General features: G+C 48.9%; 1 pseudogene; it reads left to right on the top strand.

Annotated features, from left to right (window-relative positions):
- The first annotated feature begins 411 nt into the window (after positions 1–411).
- LOC132229240 (protein S100-A16-like) lies at positions 412–760 on the top strand (annotated as a pseudogene).
- Positions 761–5020: the final 4260 nt, after the last annotated feature.

Here is a 5020-nt window from a genome sequence, read left to right on the forward strand (position 1 = left end):
TCAATCTCAGCAAGACAAAGGATTTTAGTGTTAGTCATTAGCTATCCCTGCTCGCTACGAGTGTTAAGAACTAAAACATTAGCAGCAACCTGCATCTACCTCTGTGTTCCCACCATATTCCATGCTTCTTCAGCTGCCTGGTTGCTGGAAACGGCCCTTGGATTTCTTCCCTTCCCAGGCTTGGGTCTTTGCTAGGAACCTTGGTCCCCCTGTCCCTGCAGGTGAAAGTAGACAGAACCGACCGGGCTTAAATTATTATTTTTTTTAATTTTTGATCGTTTTTCATTGTTTTTCAATTACAGTTGACAGAGGGCCCAGGGTGTATGTGGGGGAGGAGGTTTGGCCTGTGGGGGTCTTTTCTCATCTGTGATTCTCATGGTGCCCAGGCCCCTCGAGGAGTGAGGCAGTGAGATGGCGGACGGCTGCACAGAGCAGGAGAAGGCGGTTGCGGTTCTGGCGGAAAAACTTCTACAAATATGTGTTTAAGTACAGCCTGGGCAAGAATAAGATCAGCAAGAGCAGCTTCCGAAAGATGCTTCAGCAAGAGCTCAACCACATGCTGATGGACACGGGGAATCGAAAGGCTGCTGACAAGCTCGTCCGGGACTTGGACGCCAACCACGATGGGTGCATCAGCTTTGACGAGTACTGGACCTTGATAGGAGGCATCACCAGCCCCATCACCAGCCTCATCCATGAGCAGGAGCAGCAGAGCAGCAGCTAAAGTACTCCCACCGTCCCGCATGGCACTGCCCCAATGCCCGGCCCCTCATGCTCTTCTCAGCCTCCTGCCCACCCAGGCTCTGCCCTCACTTCTCCCTCCAGACTTTCTGTTGATCATTTTGCTGAACAGGGGGAGGGGGTGATATCAGGGCCTCTTTATGAGCATCTCACTCTGGGGGGTGTCTACCTCAGGGTTCCTGTCCCTGGAGCCAGTAGGCCCTGGGCGTCCAGGCCCTCAGTACTGTTTGGGGAACCCAAGAGTTTCCTAAGCCCATCTACTCTTCCAACATCTCCCCCACATACACCCTGGGCCCTCTGTCAACTGTAACTGAAAAACAATGAAAAATGGTCAAAAATTTTAAAAAAATTTAAGAGCGGTCGGTTCTATCTACTTCCACCTGCAGGGACAGGGCGACCAAGGCTCCTAGCGAAAACCCAAGCCTGGGGAGGGAAGAAATCCAAGGGCCGTTTCCAGCAACCAGGCAGCTGAAGAAGCATGGAATATGGTGGGAACACAGAGGTAGATGCAGGTTGCTGCTAATGTTTTAGTTCTTAACACTCGTAGCGAGCAGGGATAGCTAATGGCTAACACTAAAATCCTTTGTCTTGCTGGGATTGATTCTGGGGAAAACAAAGAAAAGATGTCCCTGCCTAATTCTGAGAGTCTCTTGGCCTCTGGAGGTCAGCTCTCTGCTCTAGGTCTTCCTGCTCCTGGCATAAGCAGCAGAGAAACCTCCCCTTCCCCTCAGCCCCTTGGCTGGAAAAAGACTTTCAGGGACTGCCCTCCAGCTGCCTCTGGGTCTGGGAAGAGATAAGCAGGGTTGAGCCCTCTCCCTCCTCCTCAGCCCCTGAAGCATGGCAATAAAGGCTGGATTTGAAATTTGTGTCCTTATAACCATTATTTGAACTCTGTATCTGGTTGTTTGCTTGCCTCATTTAATTTAATTTGTTTTCTGGAGATTTCTCCTGTTCTTTCATTTGGGACCTGGTTTTTTTTTTTTTTTTGGTCTCCATATTTTGGGTGCTTCTTTATGTTTGTTTCTATGTATTAGGTAGAGCTGCTATATCTCCTAGACTTGGTAGAGTGGCCTTGTGTAGTAGGTGTCCCGTAGGGCCTAGGGGTGCAACCTCTCCCGTCCTGAAAGCTGGGTGCTCCAGGTATGACCTGTGTAGGCTGTGTACTTGAACCTTGATTGCTGTTGGCGTCACTGGGAGGGATTGATTCCCAGGCTGATCAGTTGGGAGGACCAACTGCAACTACCGTGGAGGAGCCACTGTGCAGGAGTCCACCCTACAGAGCAGGACTTGCTCTAGTGGAGCTTTGGTGCTCACTGAGTCTGCCCCTTGAGTGGGTCGCTTGTGGGGGTCGTAGGGTTGTAATCTGGGTGCACTGACTATGGGGCCTCCAGGGAGGTGCAAGGTTAGCCACCACCTGTGTCATGCCCGGGGGCACCTGTCATGAATTACAAAATGGTGTGCAGATGGCTGCTACTTGCAGTGGGCTTTAAGGTGCCTAGGCGAGGCCAAGCTGAGAACCAAGGCTGCTGCCATGAGTGCCGGGCCTGGGGTCACTTAATAAGAGATACGAGGTACCACACAGAGGCCAAATGCTGCTTATTTGAGAGACTTTAGGAAAGTCTAAAGCAGGAGGCAAAACAGGCCATTTATATGGAAAAGCCACTGGACATAGGTTGGGTGGGCCTGAAATTTGGGTGGGGAGGGGTCTCAGGGAATCACAGGGTGGGAACTGTGTGAGCCAGGTTGATGGAGACACATATGGCACCTGCTTGCTGGCTCTGTGGAAGGGTTTTCAGTAAAAGAATGATGGCCTCTGCCAACACTTTTGTCTGGCAGAAAGCTGCCCCTCCAACTCTCACCCTGACACTAGACAATTCAGTTCCTCTTCATATGTCCCTAATTCCTTTCAAGCTGCTGCCCCAGCACTTGAGCTCAGAGGGAGTGAGTCATGCATGGGCCCTTTAAGAGGAACTGCTTGGGCCTCCAGCAGCTCTCCATCTCACTTAGTCACAATCCCCCCTGGTTTTTACAGCTAGAAGTTGTGGGGACTTCTCTTCTGGCTCTGGAACCCTGGGCTGGGAGGCCTGGGGTGGGGCCTCTGCAACTGAGATATCCCTCCTGGTTTTTTTTTTTTTTTTTTTTATTAAGCTTCTTTTTTTTTAAAATATATTTTATTGATTTTTTACAGAGAGGAAGGGAGAGAGAGATAGAGAGTTAGAAACATCGATGGGAGAGAAACATCAATCAGCTGCCTCCTGCACACCTCCTACTGGGGATGTGCCCGCAACCCAGGCACATGCCCTTGACCGGAATCGAACCCGGGACCTTTCAGTCCGCAGGCCGACGCTCTACCCACTGAGCCAAACCGGTTTCGGCTCCCTCTTGGTTTTTATCTACCACACCAGCCTGTTCCCTGTCTCCACCCCTCCTACAAGTCTCCATGTGGCTTCTTCTTTAATTCCATAGCTGTAGGACTTCCATTCAGCCATATTTTAGGTAGTTCTGAATGATGATTGTTCTGTAGTTTAGTTGTAATTTTGATGTGGTTGTGGGAGGATTTGAGTATCACATTTACCCAAGCCACCATCTTGACCGGAAGTCCTTAAATGTTTAGACTGAGGTGTAATTGACATATAACATTATATGAGGTATACAATGTAATGATTCAGGCATACAATGTAACGATTTGAAATTTGTATATATTGCGAAATGATAGTTTGGTTAACATCTGTCACTATTCATAGTTACAATTTTTTTTTTCTTGTGATGAGGACTTTTAGAATTGAGTCTCTTAGGTACTTTCAAATATGCTACACAGCGTTATTAACTACTAGGGGCCTGGTGCATGAAATTCGTGCACTGGGGGCGGGGTGGGTCCCTCAGCCCAGCCTGCCCCCTCTCACATACTGGGAGCCCTCAGGGGATGTCCTACTGATGGCTTAGGCCTGCTTCCTGCTCCCTTTGGGGAGCGGGCCTAAGCCGCAGTCTGGCCTCCCTTTGTGGGAGGTGACCGGGCTGATCAGGGGAAGGCACCAGCCCCATCACCCTGCTGCTGCAGCCACTGCCAGTCACCACAGCCACCAAGGTGTTTTCATCAACATGGACTCCAGTCCCTACGCCATGAAAAAATGACAACTTTCTTTAAGCATTTTCAAGATGTGTCTTTCATAGGATATGACATTTCTTTCTTTATTATTATTTATCTTCACCTGAGGATATGTTTCCATTGATTTTTAGAGAATATGGAAGAGAAAGGGAAAGACAGAGAGAAACATCAAAGTGAGAGGGACACTTTGATTGGTTGCCTCCTGCATGAGCCCTGACCTGGGCCCGGGCCAGGGAGGAGCCTGCAACCTAGGTACATGCCCTTGGTCAGAATTGAACCCAGACCCTGTGGTCGGCAGGCAGAGGTATTATTCACTGAGCCAAACCGGCTAGGGCAGGATATGACATTTCTTAACCCTCCAGCAGCGGACCTTTGTTTTTCCTCCAGAAGTGTGTTGGGAAAACCCTAGATCACCTTTTTGGATTCTTATTACCCAAGTTACTAAGAATATTACCAATGGCATACAGGGAGCTTAGCCAATGAGCGGTCAGAAAAGGTGTTTCCTCTGTAGTTTACACCGATTGCCAGCTAGGCCCCTGCCCAGGCCTAAAACCTCTGGCCCAGGCTTTAGGCTTGGGCAGGGGCCTCCTTGGTTCCGATCACAGGTTCGGCCCTGCCCAGGAGCCCCCTGGCTCAGGCCCTTCCTAGGCTGCTCATTGCCCACACGGGTCCTACCTTGGAGTGACCTGGGTGCCAATGATGTTCCTGCCATCTTTGTTGGGTTAATTTGCATACTCATCCGATTGGCTGGTGGGTGTAGCGGAGTGACACCATTTGCATGTTTCTCTTTTATTAGTGTAGATAGTCACCCTGCTGTACATTACATCTTCATGACATTTATTTTATATTAGAGGTCTTTGTGGTCATAGAGCAGGGCTCCAGGAGGGAGGAGAGAGCAAGGAATCAAACTACCTCTCTCAGCCTCTACAGGCAAAGCACAGATACACATGAGAGGGACTGAGGGTCCCTACCAATAATGTGTACCCCAGCCACCCTATGTAATTATAGTAATTTGTTCTATTAAGAAGGAATAGTGTGAAACTAACATTTTTGCAGGTCATAAAAGAGTGAAATATTAGCAACTGTATTTGGTTCCACTTAATATATAGAGTTGAATTTAAGTTAGTATATATATTTCCAGGATGGGGTATCTATTTATAAATCTTCCCATAG

Source organism: Myotis daubentonii, chromosome 3 (genome assembly GCF_963259705.1).
Source record: "Myotis daubentonii chromosome 3, mMyoDau2.1, whole genome shotgun sequence".
NCBI lineage: Eukaryota > Metazoa > Chordata > Mammalia > Chiroptera > Vespertilionidae > Myotis > Myotis daubentonii.